General features: G+C 47.0%; 2 long non-coding RNA genes across 3 annotated transcripts in view; one reads left to right on the top strand and one right to left on the bottom strand.

The window, feature by feature from the left end:
* Positions 1-19,846, top strand: part of LOC146395873 (uncharacterized) — a 979,457-nt gene that overhangs the window by 657,528 nt on the left and 302,083 nt on the right. The window lies entirely within an intron of this gene.
* Positions 11,712-18,756, bottom strand: LOC146395879 (uncharacterized). Of its 2 annotated transcripts, XR_014830289.1 has the most exons (3): positions 18,636-18,756; positions 17,030-17,218; positions 11,712-15,447 (listed from the first exon to the last, which is right to left on the bottom strand). It is a non-coding gene; the product is annotated as an uncharacterized LOC146395879 (long non-coding RNA). The 2 variants fall into 2 exon arrangements; XR_014830288.1 differs by lacking the exon at positions 18,636-18,756 and having other exon boundaries at positions 17,030-17,512.

Here is a 19,846-nt window from a genome sequence, read left to right on the forward strand (position 1 = left end):
AAAATATTTTCTTCTTATACCATTTAATTTTATTTTTATTAAAGTACAGTTGATTTACAATGTTGTGCCAATTTCTGCTGTACAGCAGGGACCCAGTTATACTACATATACACACACAAATTCCTTTTCTTATATTATGTTCCATCATGGTTTCTCCCAAGAGATTGGATGTAGTTCCCTGTGCTATACACTAGGCCCTCATTGCTATCCCTTCTAAATGTAGTAGTTTGCATCTACCAACCCCAAACTCCCAGTCCACCCCGCCCCCGCTCTTATACTTTTAATGTCTGAAGACTCTGTAGTGATGTCCTTTCTTTCAAAAATCATATCAGTTGTTTGTATCTTTCATATTTACCCACATTTCTTTATCACCAGTCTAAAAAAATTTTTTTTGGTCTTTTTTAGGGCTGCACCCACAACATATGGAAATTCCCAGGCTTGGGGTGACATTGGAGCTATAGCTGGCTGCCTACACCACAGTCACAGCAACACCAGATCCTTAACCTACTGAGCGAGGGCAGGAGTTGAACCTGTGTCCTTATGGATCCTAGTTGGATTCGTTACCGCTGAGCCACCACAGGAAATCCTTTTTATCACTGGTTTTTATTAATTAGATATTGTATTGTCCAGGTGTTTTCTTTGTGTTTATCCTGCTTTGTGTTGTTGAGTCTCTTGGATTTATGTGTTCATAGTTTCCATCAAAGTTGAAAAAAAATAATAGTTATTTCTTAAAATGTCTTTTCTACTCTTTACGTCCTTCTGGGTATTTAGTGACTGCTCAATACTATTCACCAGGTTGCTGAGGCTCTGTTCATTCTTTTTTAGCCTCTCCCCCACCCCTCTTGCTATCTTTTAGTTTGGATAGTTTCTATTGTTATTATTATTTTTTTTGTGTGTTTTGTTTTTTTTTAGGGCTGCACCTGCGGCATATGGAAGTTCCCAGGCTAGGGGTCTAATCAGAGCTACAGCTGCCAGCCTACGCCACAGCTATAGCAATGCCAGATCTGAGCCGCGTCTGCGACCTACACCACAGCTCATGGCAACGCCGGATCCTTAACCCACTGAGTGAGGCCAGGGATCGAACCTGAGTCCTCATGGATGCTAGTCAGGTTCATTACCACTGAGCCATGATGGGAACTCCTCTGTAGCTATTTTTAAAGTTCACCAATATTTTCTTGTGCAGTGTCTAACTTACTGGCCAAACTCCAGTGAAATTTTTAATTTAAAGTATATTTTTCAGTTCTACAAGTTACATTTAGTTCTCTTTTTATACCTCCTTTGCCCTCACTGAGTTCATGTTGTCCTTTCAAATCTTGTGCATATTTATACAGCTATTTAAAAATCTTTGTAAGCTTGTTCCATCATTTCTGTACCTTCTAGCTCTGTTTCTATGGTCTGATTTTTCTCCCGAATATTCTTCTCATGAATAATAATTCTTCATCGATGCTGGACATTTAGAATATAATGTCAAGCACATAGATTTTGTTGTTTTCATCTACAGAATGTGAAGTCTGTTTTGGCTTGCAGTTAAATTCCTTGTGTGGATCAGCCCAATCCTTTAAAGCTTATTTTTAAGCTTCATAATGTTAGGTTGGAAGTAGCCTTTACTCTAAGGCTAGTGTATTTATGCTTATTTTGTGTGACCTTTTGGAGTTTCTACCGGGTGCCCAGAGTTTCAATAAGATCTTGCTGGTCTGGTTCATTGGAACTTGAATATAACTCAGTCTTTTGTAAGCTCTGGGGATTGTTTAGCTTATGGAACTCTGATAGTTATTCTTAGTCCACATTGTGAAGCCTCACCTTAGTATCCAACCAAACCAAAGGCTCAAGGGTATCCTTTTCTCTCTCTCTCTCTCTTTTTTTCCCCTGCATCTACAGCATATGGACGTTCCAAGCCAGGGATTGAATCCAAGACACGGCTGCCACCTAAGCCACAGCTGTGGCAACCTGGGGTCCTTAACCTACTGTGCCAGGCTGGGGTTCCAACCTGTGCCTCAGCAGCTATCAGAGCCTCCAAAGAGATGCTTAATCTGCTGTGACCCAGTGGGAATTCTGGGCATCCCTTTCTCTGTCTTGCTTCCTCTCTCTGATGGTCTGCCCCACAAATTCAAGTTACCCTGGCGGCCCCATCCTTGATTTCTGTCTCATCAATTCAGTGAAACCACTGTATTCCCCTCATTTGTTTCCTTCCTCTCAGGGATGGAAGTCCCATGCTGCCTATTTTCAAATATCTGAAATTAGTTTTCTTCTTCTTCTTTTTATAGCTGCACCCATGGCATATGGAAGTTCCCAGGCTAGGGGTCAAATCAGAGCTACAGCTGCGAGCCTACACCACAGCCACAGCCCCGCTGGATCTGAGCCATGTCTGCGACCTACACCACAGTTTGGGGAAACACCAGATCCTTAACCCACTGAGCCAGGCCAGGGCTTGAACCTGCATCCTCACAGACACTACGTTGGGTTCTTAACCCACTGACCCATAACAGGAACTTCTGAAATTAGTTTTAAATGCAACATTTTCAATTTTATAGTTGTTTATAGCAAATGGGCAAGTCTGGCTCCAGTTACTTCAACATGGTTAGAAGCAGATGTCAAGTTTTCACAGTTCTGAGATTACGTGGAAGAGTCTGAGCCTGTAAAGGAGACTGAAAATAGTATCCATTAGATTCTGTAACCTGGAAACCACTGGTGGCTTTATGAAGATCTGCTTGCAAGGGACAGATCAGACACTAGACTGTGGTGGACTGAGGGATGTGTGGTAGATGAGTTTCTTGGTCAAAGCAGTACTACATGTTGCAACAAATAAAAATCGAAACTTCAGTGCCTTCACTAAATTGATGTTAATGTACTACTCTTGTGACAGTTGTGCTTCTGGATGTTCCTGGTCATTGGGCGGCTTTCTCTCATGATAGGATCCAGGGAATAAGCCTCCTTTCTTTTCATGGTGACATCTTCTCCTACTGGGGGTTCGTGATTGCAACAGTCTGCATCTAACTGGTCAAAGGGAAAGCAGCATGGAGAAAGCTACCTCTTAAAGCCTTTGCCTAGAGGTTACATACAACTTCTGTTCCGATTTCATTGGTAGAACTAATAACATGGCCATACCTCAATGAAACGTGAGGCTGGAAAATGACTCTCTGTCAGGGCAGTCACTACCTCTCTACAGGTGGCAGCGGGGAATGACATTTTTTTGGGTATCCAGCCATCTCTGCCACAGTAGAGATAATGCTTTTGAGAAGTTTGAATGGCAGGAAAGTGACTGGTTTAAAGCCAGATAGAGGTGAAGGGTTGAGGGCATTTCTCCTTTTAATCTGAAGGTCTGGTACATGTCTTTAAGCCATTGGGAATGATCCAATTCAAGAGAGAGATTAAATATACAAGAAAGGAGGGGATAAAGGGAATGGATATTAAAAAAAAAAAAGACAATATGGAAGAGGATGATATGCAGACCAAATACAAGGATTGGCCCCAGGGAGGCTGGGCAGCTAGCCTGTGGTGTGGGGAGGGAAGGAGCATAGCACAGGGGCATAAATAGGTTTTATGCTTAGTAATAGGACTACAGGGAGTTCCTCTCTGCTGGTGTCTATTTTTTTTTTCTTTCTAGAAATAGGAGATGCATGAATTGAGAGGTATGTGGCATGGGAAGTTTGAGGAGTGCAAAGATTTAAAATCATTGTTGTCTTGGAGTTCTCTGGTGGCCCAGCAGATTAAGGATCCAGTGTTGTCACTGCAGTGGCTTGGGTCACAGCTGTGGTACAGGTTCCATCCCTGCCCTGGGAACTTCTGCATGCCATGGGTGCAGCACCCCACAAAGACAATTAAATTACTGTTACCTAGCTTGATACTTACTATACAGAAGGTGCTCTATAAATGGTTTTTGGAGGCTGCTGATGTGTGCATTACCTTCCCCGAGGTTTGGGGGCAGCATCTGGGGATTGCTATGAATAAACAAAGGCTTGCGATCCTCTACCCCTGAGCAGGCACCATAATCACACTGTGAAGCCAGGCACCCATTGGCTGGAAATCATTCTATAAGGCAGGCCCTTCTTCTGTCACACCTGGAGAAGCTTGGCCACCGACTTCCTCAAGCATCCTGTTTTGTAAGTTGCTCCTCTGACCTGGAGCCGATGGAACTATTTCCACCTGCTGCCAACAGCTATAGAAGCCCAGGTGCAGGACAGCAGAGGGAGAGGGGTGTGCTGTCAAGGGTATCCAGTCCACACATGGAAATGTTGGGGGTTTCCTTTGTTCTTCCCATTCTGCTGCCTCCAGAGTGGAGAAAACCAGACCTCAGAGTCAACAGGCAACTTGCTTCCTGCTGCATGTATTTGGGATTAGGTCATGAACCTGAACTGAAGAAAATAAAAGGTGGGCACTCTGCCAGCAAATAATGAATTTACAAAGCCAGCATGCTGGAGCCCTCGGAAGATGGACTCTCCATCCCTGTCAGTGGGTCCCTCCCCACTCCACGCCCTGTGCCCTGTCACCCACTCCTCGCATCTGCTCAGCTCATCCTTCTGCCTCCCCCCACTTCCCCCCACACCCACACTTCCCCATCTCTCTTCAGTTTTCCCCCTCAGGCCTCTGGGAGGGGCGTGAGCCGGAGACCCTGCAGCCAAGGGCTCTAGCAGCCTTCCTGGTGCCTGTTGTTCTCTGTTATTTTCATTTCCCTGTAATTCGAGGGGACAGGTGAGATGTGCTTCAAAACACTGTAATCATATTTTAAATGGAAATGAAATGTGTGAATTAAATGTAAATTACAGTAGAATGGAAGGACAATCACTATTAGTTAAGGTCTGACACCTATTTTTGCAGACCTTTCCCAAACGCCACAACTTGTTTCCCCAACGTGTGATGAGAGGTTGTAATTACGTGGCAGCTGCTTCTGCAGTGGGGCTGATGCTAGTCACTGGATCATTTGTGTAAGGGGGCCGGGATCAGGGCGGGGGGCGGGGGTGGCGATGGAGGTATTCCAAATAGATATGGACTGCTGCTGGTACTATAAAATTACCCAGAAGAAATGATATTTTTATAGGAGGGCCGTGAAAAGAAAAAAAAAATCTTTTCCCCTTGGAAAGGTGAGGCCATAATATAAAGGGACACTTTTATACAGTCAATTTATTTACGGATTCTCCATTTGCTTTTATATTGGAAAAATATGTGTGGTGCCAATGGGTTGCAATTTTGCCCTCAATCTTGGCCCGCCTCCCTCCCACCGAGTGCCGGGCGCCTTGCTGGTTCCCAGGGGGCACCACAGAACTTCCCGCCTAACCTTTCATGGAACATTTTTCAAGACAGTACCAGCTCTTTGCTTTAATTCCTTGGATGATGAAGGCAATCCTTTTATGATCTATCTACCTGATGCCATGACAAACAGCAAAAAAGATTTTAAAAGAAAATCATCAAATTCCCATCAGTCTGGCCTCCTGGTTTGTTTTATGTGGACAAAATGACCGGGTTGACTGAGTGCATTTTAAAAACTTTCTAAGCCATTTCTGTGTTTTTTGCAGAACTTTCAGGGCGAAGGGCAAATCTGGATAAAATAGATAAGCTTAGAAGTGTGGGACGATCAGTGCATTCATTAAAAAGGGATCTATTTACACACCCATTGTTGATTCTACTCGTTTGCTTCAACTGAATTCCTCCGTCTCCAGCTGTCAGCGGATAATATATGTTGAATAATCGTGTGTGTCATTGAATTGGACAAATCTTGTGTTTTTTTGAGCCAACAAAGATGCAAGCTCAGTCAATATTTTGTTCTTAGGGACACTGGCAATTAAGGTGTAACATTTAGCCTGTGATGAGCAAAGATCCTCTCTTGGAGGTCCTCTGGAATCTGGCCAGCATTGCTCCTGTCCTTGGCCTTGGTAAAGCTCTTCAGCCACAGTCCTCTCCTAGGCCATGGCCAACAGCTTAGGAACAGCTGGGCACATGCTCCACATCACTGCCCGAGCTCGGGTTATAGATGCACTCCCGGCCATGTCACTTGTTGTCCCGGTGAGAACTTTCAGGGACCTCTGTGAGTCAGGGGTCCCTGCTGTTGCCATGCGTGACAACTTAGTCTTCCCCGCCCCCCAATACTCCAGACAATTCCTCTCTGCTCAGGCTGATTTCTTCTTTGAATGTTTGATCCCACCTTTTCTGCCTGGTAATCTCACTCACAGTCAAAGACTCTCAGGGAGTTCCCATTGTGGCTCAGAAGGTTAAGGACCTGTCTCTGTGAGGATGTGGGTTTGATTCCTGGCCTTGATCAGTGGGTTAAGGATCTGGCATTGTCCCAAGCTGTGGCTCAGGTCATAGACGTGGCTTGGATCCAGTGGTGCTATAGCTGTGGTGTAGGCCTGCAGCTGCAACTCTGATTTGACCCTTGGCCTGGGAACTTACATATGTCGAAGATGCGGCCATAGGGAAAAACAAACAAACAAACAAACAAACAAAAAAACCTCTTGGACTTCTCCTTGAAGGCTAAGTCCCCCTCAGAGACCCTAGGGGCCAAACTGAGTGCTTGGTGACTGTGTTGCAGGCATCCTGTGATCACTACCCTGAATCACTCCTGACTTCATACAGCCACACCTCTGGATGGGCACGGAAATGCCCAGCACATCTGCACAACTCCACAGGCAACTGGAAGAGGCCTTTTTGACAGTGGCTGTTTCTCTTTGGAAAATTGAGGTGCTAAAATGAATAAACATGAATATAGGCCAATTTTTTGAATTCCCTAACAGTTTTCCTCTCTTGCTGACATCATCTGTCTTCATTTTTAAATAAAACATAAAACTGCTGTAGATCACAAAATGTAAACCCCCATCAAGTGTCTTTCTTTTGATTGCATTATATCTACCATTACCTTGTTTATGTTCATGTGGAAATAAAATTAGTTGGCAGCTTGTGCTCTACATGCAAATCTGATCATGGAGCCCGCTCCCCTGCCTCCCAGCCTGGGGAATAGAAAGCTTGGTTAGGATGGGCGAAAAGGGCAAAAGGAAAATGTCCATGAATTTATAGGGACAATGTGATAGTGTGAGTTATAATAAGGAATATGTATTTGGTCTTTTTGGCACAGAGCTCCTTAGACCTTGAGATTTTTGTCTTTTGTGATGTTAAGGAGGTGACTTCTGGAAGGCACCTAGGGATGGGAGGTGATTGCCAGGGAAACCAAACCTGTGATTGGAAGATTGGAACTTGCACCTCCTTGACCTCTGGGGAGGAGAGAAAGGCTGGAGATGGAGTTCAGTCACCAATGGCCAGTGATTTAATGAATCGTGCCTATGTAATAAAGCCTCCTTAAAAATTCAAAAGGGTGCATTTGGTGAGCTTCCGGGTTGCTGAACATGTGGGGACTTGGGGAGAGGGGGTGTTTGGAGAGAGCCTGGAAACTCTGAGCCCTCTCCCCCTATCTTGCTCTGTGCATCTCTTCCATCTGGCTGCTTCTGAATTACATCCCTTTTTAACAAGCAGGTGATCGAGTAAGGCAAATATTTCTCTAAGTTCTGTGAGCCACTCTAGCAAATTAACCTAATCCAAGGAAGGAGATTGTTGGAATCGTTGATATATCACCAGTTGGTCAGAGGCGCAGGGGACAACTTGGACTTGAAATTGGCATCTGAAGTGTGTGTGTGTGTGTGTGTGTGTGTGCAGAGGAAACAGTCTTGTGAGATTGAGCCCTTACCCCAGGGGATCTATCTCTAGGGGGACAGAGTCAGAATTGAGCTGAATTGCAGGTCACTGAGCTGGGGTGAATGGTTTAGGGGTGTGGGAAAACCACCACACATTGTAACTGGTGATGAGCATCATTACACAGTTCAAAGGAACGAAAGGGTGAACGTTTCCAGAGCCTTTTCAAACCCTCTGATTTCTACCCTATGAGACAGAGAAGGCAGTAGTGTCCCCATGAGATAAACTAGGAGATGGAATCAGAGGGCTGATGGAAATAAGAGGAACCAAGGGAATTCCTGTTGTGGCTCAGTGGGTTAAGGACCTGTGGTGGTCTCTGTGAAGAGGTGTTCGATACCTGGCCTCGCTCAGTGTTAAGGATCCAGTGTTGCTGAAAGCTGCAGTGTGGGTCGCAGATGTGGCTTGGATCAGGCATTGCTGTGGCTGTGGCTTAGGGCACAGCTGCAGATCCGATTCAACCCCTAGCCTGGGAACTTCCATATGCTGCAGATGTGGCTGTAAAAAAAAGAAAGTAAAGAAAAGAAAGAAGAGGAACCAAGGTAATTAGCAGTATGTGGTGTGTTTGGAGTAACAGTTAACCAGCAACCTTGGGGCTCATGACATTCCTCTAGGTCATGGAATGATTCACAGCTCTCAAAGGAGCAAAGTTGGTGGGGTCAAAGAGATTGGATGAGTATCCCCTGAGAACTGTTATTCTTACGCAATTTACTATTAGGAAGCCTGGATGTTTCTGCAGAAGACAGTAATTCTGGTTGAGATTTATGGGGCTGCAGGTGTGAGGTGTGATGGGGTTCTGACCACACCCTGGCCAGGGTGCCCCTCTCAACCTCCACATCACAGGCTGGCATGCAAGCTGTCAAATGTCTGTCTGCTCTGAATTAGGAGTCAGTATCCCCTAGAAAACTCAGCCACCAGATCAGCTCTTTCTATTAATACAACCAGACAGCCGCTGCAAACCTGGGATTTATTCTGGTAAACCCTGGTCCCAGGAGGGCCCCCGCTCAATTTGTGCAGAAACTCCACCAACGGTGGAGGGTTGATTTAGTGTCAGAAAAGGGTGTTTGAAACAAGTGCGTTTTCCTTTACGAGTCTTTTAACATCAGGAGAGAAATACGGCTGATTGCAATTGATTTGTGTACGTGGTTCTTTGTGGGAAGTGTCACAGTGAGTTTTATAGGAAGATGGGAACAAAGAAGAAGGAAGGAAATTGTTTTTGGAAGATGCAGGGCAGCGGGCAGGAGAAAATGCATCTTACAGGACACGGCTGGCTCTCCTGGTTTGGCTTTTTTTTTTTTTTTCTTTTTAGGACCCCGCCTATGGCATATGGAAGTTTCCAGATTAGGGGCCAAATCAGAGCTGCAGCTGCCAGCCTACACCACAGCCACAGCAATGTGGGATCAGAGCCACATCTGCAAGGCAGGATCCTTAACCCACTGAGCAAGGCAAAGGATCAAACCCACATCCACATGGATACTAGTCAAGTTCTTAACCCACTGAACCACAATAAGAACTCCCTGGATCTCCAGGTTGACATGCTTGTATCCCAGCTCACTTACTTGTGGTGTGACCCTGATGCTTCTCAAAGGTTGAGTTACAAACATTTGGGGAAGGGGGATAAGGACAGTACTCCCCTTGCAGGCTGTGGGGAAGGTTCGATGGGTTTGTGCAGCTGAAAGCCTGGGCACAGTGCCTGCCGGATTGTCGATACTTAATAAATGATAATGAAAATCAAAAGCATTTGAGTTGTGAACCCAAAAAGGCAAGACCCAGAAAGGACTTCCAAGAGTCAGCTATTAAAATTTCCCTCACTCCACTGCGGTTGAATCTTTAAAAAACTGTGAAACAGGGGCTCCAGACCTTTTGTCACCCCAGCCCCAAACCAGGCTGTTTTTGTTTTCCTCCAATTCCTCTCGCTCCCTATAGTCTCCTAACAGGGAAGGGCCCCCTAATAGCCAAAGGTACTAAAGTATAGCAATGCGGTCACCATGGTGGATCGTGTATGCATGCCATAGGGGAAAACCCTAGGGCCTTTTAGAGTTTAAAAAACACTCTCACCCATCTTACTTCATTTAATCATCTCAACAACTCCCTGTGTCATAGAAGGCAGGCATTATTTATTCCCATATTAAAACACAGTACAGGCCTAGAAGAGTTAAGTAACTGTTCAAAATTCATATTTTTGCTTTACAAATCTAGTGGGAGGTATGTGTGAATGATCCTGCAAAATCACACAATTAATGGGAATTCCTGTCATGGTTCAGCAGAAATGAACCCAACTAGGATCCATGAGGATACAGGTTCAATCCCTGGCCTCACTCAGTGGATGAAAGATCTGGCATTGCTGTGGCTGTGGCGTAGGTTGGCAGGTGAAGCATTGATTCAACCACTAGCCTGGGAACTTCTTCTTCTTCTTTTTTTTTTTTTTTGGTCTTTTTGCCATTTTCTTGGGCCGCTCCTGTGGCATATGGAGGTTCCGAGGCTAGGGGTCTAATAGGAGCTGTAGCGGCTGGCCTACGCCAGAGCCACAGCAATGCAGGATCTGAGCTTCATCTGCGACCTACACCACAACTCACGGCAACACCGGATCCCCAACCCACTGAGCGAGGCCAGGGATCGAACTCGCAACCTCATGGTTCCCAGTCAGATTCGTTAACCACTGAGCCACGACGGGAACTCCTAGCCTGGGAACTTCTATATGCCCTGGGCACAGCCCCAAAAGAAAAAAAAAAAAAAGTCACAGGATTAATAAAATAGTGATCTTAGACTTGACTTTGTGTTTGCCGACCCTGAGTTGTGGTATATTTTCAAAGAAAAAACCGATTGTGGTATTTCAGCCTAAGTCAGCAAATCAAGGAGTGGGAGCACATTGTGGGTGAGGGGCTTGTCCAGTGCCTCTGCTTTAACATTCTACAGGAGCCAAATTGTCTATGAAGAAGGTCCACCCCTGCCAGAGATCTAGCCCACCAGCAGCAAATGTTTCAATTTCCTCTTGGTCTTAAACTTTCTGTGTGTCTGTATATTCCTTCACTGTTTCCTCTGCTAGGATGCCCATGGGAGTTGTCTACTGTTGTGTCACAAGCCCAAACTGTAGCGCCTTAAAACACATTTGTTATCTCTCAGTTTCTGGGTCAGGAATCCCAGCATCCTTTGGCTGGGCCCCCTCTGCTTCTCAGTCCTCATTAGGCTGCAATCAAATGTTGGCTGGGACCACAGGCACCTTAAAGCTCAGCTGGGGGTGCATCTAATTCCAAGCTCACCAAGTGGCTATTGGTAGGACTCAATTCCTGCATATGAGCTGCACAGAACTCAGCCTGAGGTTAATCTCTGAAGTGATATCCCATCACATTTGCTGGGTTCTATTCACTGGAAGTGAGTGGCTCGGTCCAGTCCATCCTCGAGGGGAAGAGTATTTACAAGGGTGTGCATACCAGGAGGTGGGGACCACTGGGGTCATCCTGGAAGTCACGCATTGATAGAGAAGCCTTCAGCATCAGTTCCTCTCCCTACGACTTCATTTGCTCCTTTCCACTTTGAGACTGGTAGCATCTCTTGAAACCTTAGCCATTGTGAGCGTATTATCCTGAGTCAAGCCCTTGGCCAATGGACTCTATAATGGAAGAATTCAAATAAATCAAAGCAACACATCACCCCTGCCCACAGCTTGTCCGGAATGAAAGAGGATAAGCACAGTTCTCATCATTATCTTAAAATTGAACAAGGCTTTGGTTCTTTTTTCTTCCCTTTACTCAGGTAGTTATGATGCTATACAAAAAAGTACAGGACACACTTTTCCAAAACAATGGTAGGGAATCTCTTGTCCCTATGCCACTGCTCCCTGCAGAGGTAGGTGGGGTCAAGATCCAGGAGCAAGGATGATGCTCTGCAGACCCCAGGTGGTAGTAATGGTACAGAGAGGGTCTGCAATTGTCCATCTAGCCCCGAAGATATGCCTGTGGGAGAAGCTTCAGGCTGCCTTGAAAGGAGAGCTGCTGTTTCCCAGAAATGTCTGGCCCCAAGTGCACAGAATCATGCCATCGTTTAGGCAAGTTCATTTTATTTTCGTTCATTGAATTGCTTCTCCCAGCTGCTTGTTTTACGAGGAGTTGGTGTCATTAGTGCTACCAAGCCCACATGAAGGCTCCGTGCACACCAGCCTCAGGCTGATGTCCATTCTTGCCACAGTGTGCTGGGCACAGCAGGGATCATCAGTGACCCTGGCATTGGCCTCTACAGGTTGAGTCATGGCATGGGTTGCCTAGCACAGGACCAGAATGCTCAGTAAGCCATTATTCGCATCCATGTCACTGCCTTATTTAAAAGCCATGGGTGGCTTCCTGTTTGCAGGAAATGCCAAGCTAGTTGGCATGGACACGAGCCTTTCACAGAGTGGCCAGGGGCCTCTCCAGCTGCCTGTCTGGATCTCCTGCCCATTCAACAGCTATACACCCACACCACTTTCATGTTTCTTTGTGCATGCTTTGCTCTCACTTTGGAATGAATGGCCTCCTGCCCTGAGACCCTCTGCCCCTCTCTGCCCAGCAGTTTCCTCCCCATCTCCCAAGGCCCGATTCAATGTCAACTCTCCTTTGTAAATTTCCCAGATGCCCTTCCTTTGCTTCAGGTTAGAATTCTGGCATCTGCAGCAGCAGTCTTCAGCACTACCCCCGCCCCCTCAACATTCCCATGGCATTTACCACATTGGACAAACCAGCCTTGCCTTCCAGCTGCCAGCTCCCACAATTCTCTTTGAGAGGCTCTCTCTGTCTACTTGCTCTGCCCGTGTGCAGGGCAGGTAGGAAGCATCTGCAGTTATATCCCCAGAGCAGCCTTTGCCAATAACTGATGGGAGTCAGTAGATAAACACCCCAGCTCCTTCATCCTTTGGGTGGGATGTTTCTGAGGCTTGTATTTGACTGGTTTTCCTGGGGGTATCTCCACTTGCCCACCAGAGTAACTGGTTGAGAACGTACCGTTAGTGGTTTCTTCCTTTCCCTGTCTCATGTTTCCACTCCCCATCAGTGCTTCCCCCATTTATGCCCCTAAATCATGTACTTGAATTTGAAATTTGCTTCATGGTCTGCCTCAGGGGGAACTCCATTAAGGCAGAGCCCCTCCTCAGTGTCTGTTCTCTCTATACATTTATTACAGCCCCTATTCCGGTGCATCTGTGCATTGCTGTGGAGTCCCTCCTCCACTATGACCTCCTCGAGGACAGAAACAGTGCCTTGTCCCTGGTCCACATCAGGTACTCACGCTTTTGTTCAGTTGATTTTCTTATACTCATTTTCCTGTTTTTAAAATTTACTGTTTTCATGGAGCTGGTAGAGCTTCAACCTTTTGCATCAGAGATTGAAGTGACCAGCCAGACCATCCTGGCCTCATAGACCACTGTGGGCTCTGCCCCATCGAGGCACCTTATGGCAAGAAGTTTGCCTGGAGTTCCATGTGGCCAGGTGACAAGGGCATTCCTGTGCTGTCCACCTTTGAAGAGAATGCGAGGTGGCATTTTGCATTTTGTGTGGTTGCCTTGGTCCCGATTTGGTACAGGCAGCATCCAACTGATCTCATGTCTTTGTCCCAACTCTCATTACAATGAGAGATTGGGAGGAGAGTAAATGAAGTATTGGAAATAAGATCCTAGCCTGCAGAGGGCTCAAGTCCTAGGGGAAGAAGAAGGACATTTCTGCAATGCCATCATGGAGACAAACTAGATGTCTGCCAACCTACTCTTACATGTGCTTATGGGTCAAATTTGGGACTTGGAACCAAATCTCTCATCCCACTTGAGAGCAGGGTGTTAAGTAAAGAAGGGACAGGGATTGAGTCTCTGGCAGGCTGATTAAAGTTCTCAGCAGAGGTCTTTACTGAGGGTTATTCTGCAATGGCCTTGGTCAGATTTTGTGTAGGACGATGTCACTTTACATTCAGGCGAGTCAGGAAAGGGGACCAGGAAGTGGGTCACAAGGCAGAGGATCATACTCTTTTGGGTCAAGTACAAAGGGAAAACCCTGACCACCCTGTAGGAAGTGTTCCAGGGCTGTTTGCTGAGCTTCTCAAAGGAGAGACAATGGTCTGAGGTCTATCAGGAGGCTGGATGCCTTATCCACTAGGACTTCCTTCCTCCTTTATTTGAGCCTGACTTTGTTGATGCCCCACTTGCCTGTGGGGCTTGGGAATGTTTTTGGTGGGGCAGCAAAGTTACCACACAACTTCTCTCTTTCCTTCCCCTTGGTCATTGGGGTCAACATATGTGGGCTTTTCACTCGGGAGAAGCTCCATTCACTGAAAGTAGATCCTCGGTCTGCGGGAGGGATTTTCCAATAGCAGAAAAATCCTTAAAAAATTGTTGGTGTCTTGGGCATAGCCTGGGGCATCGAGGATGTGAGTTTGCCCCACTCTTTTCTGGAGGGTATGCTTTGTTCTGAGATATATCTTTCTTACTCTATTTATTAGATAAGATAGCTCCCTTTATGAATGGAAATATATGGTAGGTTTTTTTGTTTAATACCCCTACTTGACCAAATAAAATGTTGGCACCCTATTATTTCTGACTGCCCCTTTGAAGGTATACTTTTAATAGGTCTGTTATATACAAAGACAGGGAACTGATGTATAAGAGCAGATTAAATACCTGATGGGTCCTCATCTAAGCCTGATTTTTGACTTTCTGTGGAGAAGTACACTTTTGTCACATGTGCCTGACTTTCCTTCTCTGCAGGATGGAAGCAGAGATCAGGTCATCTTGCTCTACGTAGATCAACTGGGGAAAGTGATTAGAAAGAGAAAGTTTTGTTGGAATTGTGGAAGGCTGAAAACAACCTTCAAAAGACACCCACTTCCTAATCCCTGAGCCTGGGATAGTGGCCTTATTTGGAGAAAAGCCAGGGAGGTGGGGTAGGGGCTTTGCAGATATAAGTAAATTAATCTGGAGGAGATTGTCCTGCACTATCCAAGTGAGTTCTAAATGAAATCATATGTATCTCTCTCTCTCTCTTTTTCCCCCCTCTTTTTATGGCTGTACCTGCAGCATGTGGAAGTTCCTGGGCTAGGGGTTGATTCAGAGCTGAAGCTGTAGGCCTATGCCACAGACACAGCAATGCCAGATCCTAGCCACATCTGTGACCTGTACCATGGCTCATGGCAACGCCAGATCCTTAATCCACTGAGAAGGCCAGGGATCAAACCTGCATCCCCATGGAGACTCTGTTGGGTTCTTAACCCAATGACACACACGGGAACTCCAAAGTCATACAAGGGAGGCTTGCTCATACAAGGGAGGCAGAGGGAGGTTTTCCACACAGAGCAGGAGATGAGGAAATAGAGCAGAGTAAGGCTGGATGACACTGGCCTTGAAGATGGAGTGATGCAGTCACAAGCCAAGGAATGGCAGGGCCACAAAAGCTGGAAGAGGCAGTGCATGGATTCTCCCTGGAGCCTCTAGAGGGAGCAGGGCTGTGCTGAAACGCAGGTTTCAGCCCCCCGGTGACGCCCATTTTGGTCTTCTGATCTCCAGAATTACGAGGGAATACATTTCTGTTTTAAGCTACCATATTTTTGGTGACTGATTACAGTTGTCATAGGAAATGAATACAGGGATCTGGACTGCAAGCTCTGGTAGGTAGGTTAGGGACTCATTCTTCATTTCTTTCATCTTCACAACAGTGTCTTGTCTCGACCTTGGATGTATCATAACTGCCCACGTCTGGAGATGGAGCCGTCCTGGCATCTTTCTGCTACTGAATGGCAAACCCTCCGAGTCTTCTCTTGCAGGGCCTAGAGATGGATAATCCCTGTTAACCAGCATCACTGGGGAGACCTACTCACGGTTCTTTCTCAGCTTCATCTCTGGAAGCATTAGACAGCCTCCTTGATGTTACACACAGAGAGATGGTCTTTCCAAGGCACAGTTTAGGACTTGAAGAAAGTGTACTTTTAAGCAGACAGTGGCCTGAGAAATGAGAATCCAGGCCACATTCCTCTTCTAAACAGTGCCGTGACAGCATGCATTTTTTTTGGCTCAGGTCTCTTCTGAGTAAGCATTTGTTTCCTGGTTTGCTTTGCAACCTGAAAAGTTGCTGTTATGTGCTGAATTGGGGGCCCTCACATCCATGGGCTGAAATTCTAACCCTAGTACCTCAGAATGTGACCTTATTTGGAAAGAGGGACTTTGCAGATTAAGTTAGTTAAGATGATGTGATTGGGGTGGGTGCTAACTGGCGCCCTTCTGAAAAAGGGAAATTTGGACGAAGACACACACTACACACACTCAGAGAGAAAGTCCTGTGAACATGAAGGCAGAGGTGGGAGAGACCTACCATTTCAGGAGCACCAGAGATTGTCAGCAAACCCCCAGCAACTAGGGGAGGAGGCATGGGTACAAATTTCCCTCTCAGCCCTCAGAAGGAGCCAACCCTGCCAGCACCTTGATCTTGGACTCTAGCCTCCCCAAACAGGGAGACAATAAATGTTGCTGTTTAAGCTGCCCAGCTTGTAGAACTTTGTTATGGCAGCCTGAGCAAATGGATACAGTAACAGTAACCTGTGCATTATGTGTCTTGTCTAAATCTTGTAGTGAGCAGCTAAATGAGAGCAGGGTAGGGGGGTGGCAGTGTGGTTAGGGTAGGAGTTGCTTTAGAAGTGTGGCCTTGATGTCTGAGCAGGAATTCTTTCACACCCAGCAATTTGTCTGGTGCCTGTGATAAGAGGACAAGTGAAGTCTTTGAGCCCCCCTCTCTGTCCTAATCCCTCCCCAGGGATCCAACCTTGCCCTCTTAATGGGGTCAGTGAAAGAAAGTAAAGTTTCAGTCCTGCCTTTCAAGTTGCCCTCCTCCCCTCCCCCACCGCCTCCCTCCCACCCCTTCACCCTCCCACCCCCGTTTCCAAGTGCCCAGCCTTGTCAGAAGAGAGGGGACCATCTGGTTAGTCCTTGTTTACTGCACACCCTGCCAGTTTGAGCTTATTAATCATATTTACCCAAGTATCTTAATTACTCCCTGTCTAGCAACTTGCTTTGCACTCAGCTGCTGACCCCCCCTTTTTTTTTTATTCCTTTCTATCATTAATCATAGGAGCAGCGTGGGTACAGGAATTCCTGCAGCTTGGGTTTCGCTGGCACCGTGACCACTCCCAGGGAGGAGCGGCTGGAGGTCACGGCTGGTTCCTGACAAACTTCCTAATTAATCTGCTGAAGATCAGAGGAGGACTAATAGGGGCTGAAGACTGTGCAGGGCCCAGCCCTCCACCCTTTCCCTGCGTGTGCGCCTGTGTGTGCCTGCGTGTGTCGCAGAGCTTGGCAGGAGAGAGATGGTCTCAGCCAGCCGTTCAGCACAATAGCGTCCCTGCTGCTGTAACCTACCTTTCCTGTTCTGGGAGAAGGAATTTGCTCCTCTTCCTTGGAAGTTTAGAAGAGTCACCCACCATCTTCTTTTCCCAGAAGCTATGGTGAAACAAAGCATCTTCCAGCCAACATGCTTGCGGAACTGGAGTCCTGATGTTTGGGTTCGGCAGGCAGGAGATGCCACGTTGGGTGGATTCAGGCTCCTCCCTGTGGACCCACAGAGCCTCGGGATCAAAGGAACTAATGATGCTCCAGGCCACTGGATGCTCCGTGGAGGCCAGGGGTATCCGGGCTGCAGAAGCACCCCGCTTGACCTCATTTCCTGTGCTGTCCAGGCTGACAGCTTTGCAGACAGACTTTGTACTCAAAGAGCCGCAAAGCAGAGGACAGCTGAGCAGAAGGACATCATTTCTGACCCATCTTGCCCTGCCCTCCTCGCGAGTTCCCTCATGTCTAGGGACCTCCTAGATCTGCCGCCTGCCACCCCTGCCCCTTCCTTTTCCTTTGGCGGAAGGCGGGGAGTAAGAACAAACGCTGTGCTCCCTTCTTCCTGCCGGCCTGAGTCTCAGGCTGAGAGACACCATTAAGGAGCATAATTTGTTGATCCAGGAGCTTCTCGCGTTTCGGCGCCGAGTGGCATCGCTTTCTTTATGACCTCGTAAAGTCACAGCCGAGAGGCCGATTTGGAAAACAAACTGCCTCAGGTTGACAGATAATTAGATACAGGGGACATATTATATGCCTTTGCATATAAATGTGCTCCGAGGCGTGTTGGTTCATCTGAAGTTGAGGTTAAAGGCACGCCAGGTACTCCTGACACATCAAGATATATATTTTCATACAGTCTCAGGCGCTGTGTTGGTTTTATAGCCCTTTCATTCCTGGTGCTGACGGATGGGCTGTGAGCACAACTCAACTTGGGGGAAAGGCACACTTTTCTTACCCATGAGCCTCCTGGCCTTTTGTCTCCCCCACCCCAGCAGCCACCCCCACCTCCCTTCCTTTCTGGGGGAAGGGGCTGTTCTCTGGGCTTAGATTCTGCAGTGAATGACTAATAGCCAGAGTAGAAAGAGGCTGAATCCATTTTTCTTGCCCCCTTTTTTGCACTTCACAGGCCCATTTAATGATGGTTATAACATAGGGGCCTTTCAAGTCTTGGGCAGGCCCTGGCAGAATTCCCTATGGAGACATGGAACAGGATGGAAGTAGATATTTTCTAGAAGGTTTGGTAGACCATGGGAGCTGTGGGTGGGCAGCTGCAGCTGCCCAAGATGGAGTCTTGGCCGTGTCGTGAATGCTGACCTCTTTTCCCCTGATCCCACTCTGGGGGGTGTGGTCACACCGGACCTTTGGGCAGACCAGACCCGAGGGGACTTTGGATCCTCAACTTTCCCTGTTAGCTTCCGAACACTTAGGGCTGGAGGTTCCGGTTAAATCCATCCCCACTAAAAATGTAAAGAGCTTAATTTAATGCCCTTGGGAGTAATTTCAATTTAAAAAGTGGCATTAGAGCTGGTGCCTCAAAGCACGGCTTAGCGGGGAGTCGTCTTCCGTTTGGGCGACTCGCTTAATCTCTTTGAGTCTGTTTCTTCATCTTAAAATAGGAATAAAAAGTAGTACCCACCTTATGACTTGGAGAAGATTAACTTCGATAAAACAGGTAGCCGAGGGCTTCATGCGGAGTATGTCATACATGCTAACCAAGTATAATAATGACAGTCAGCAGAGCTAATCATAATCAAAATGATTAGAGAAGATTGGAGAGGGGTACCCCTCCCTTCCCAAGAAAGGCGAGGTCTCAGCAGCGCGGAGGTGGCCCCTGAGCGGTGGGCTGGACAGAGCCTGGTGCCTGGGAGGTCTGGCTCTGACTCTGCCCTGATTAGCTGTGTAATCTCCTACGTTTCACTCACTCTCTCCCCATCTTAGTTTCCTCATCCATAAAATGAGGGCCTCTCTCTGGGCTGCCTGGGCCAGCAGCCTGACCCATGACCCGCGTGGGAGCAACTGTCTGTGGCAGCATCTCCCCCGCCCTGCCAGGCCTCTGGGCAGCCCTGCTGTTGACCTTGCCTCTGGGACAAGCTTGCTCTGTTCTCCAGGCCAAATTGAAGAGCTGGGGGCGGGGGGGCGTTAAGAAGACTTTGGGGAGATGGTTGAACAATTTTCAGCTTACCCTTCTAATAAATCTTGCCATTGTCCTATTAGAAGAGGAGAGAGAGTGAGAAAGAGAGAGAGAGGGAGAGAGAAGAGATGAGGAAGGAAAAATAATAAACCCCATAGGCCCACCCTAAGTCCTGTTGACAGAGACGACGTAAATAGAGTTGCTGTCACTTTGATGAATTAAATCCTCCATTAATGAGGATGCATCGATTTAAGGGTTGTCCAAGCAGTCCTTCTCCTCTTCCCAGCTAGTAATAGCAGTGGGAGGAAGCCTCCGAGGGCCCCACTTTCTGTCTTTCTCCCCGATTGCTGGGTTCTCTTCTAGGCCTCATTAATTATCCTAGATTGCGGTCTTTTCTCCCTTCCCTTCCCTTCCCTTCCCTTCCCTTCCCTTCCCTTCCCTTCCCTTCCCTTCCCTTCCCTTCCCTTCCCTTCCCTTCCCTTCCCTTCCCTTCCCTTCTTTCTTTCTTTCTTTCTTTCTTTCTTTCTTTCTTTCTTTCTTTCTTTCTTTCTTTCTTTCTTTCTTTCTTTCTTTCTTTCTTTCTTTTCCAGCTGGCTCTTGGCAGTGGGCTACACAGCACCTCTCTGGAGGAAGGATTGTCTTTGAACCCCACTGCCTGCTGGGACGTTGCCCCGCAAGGGGGTCCATTGACTCGAAAGGGGAAGGGAGAAGGTTCA

The sequence above is a fragment of the Sus scrofa genome, chromosome 15 (assembly GCF_054392235.1).
Source record: "Sus scrofa isolate SSC_HxYL_T2T_F1_AM1 chromosome 15, Sscrofa_HxYL_maternal_Yorkshire_Landrace_v2.0, whole genome shotgun sequence".
Classification (NCBI taxonomy): Eukaryota; Metazoa; Chordata; class Mammalia; order Artiodactyla; family Suidae; genus Sus; species Sus scrofa.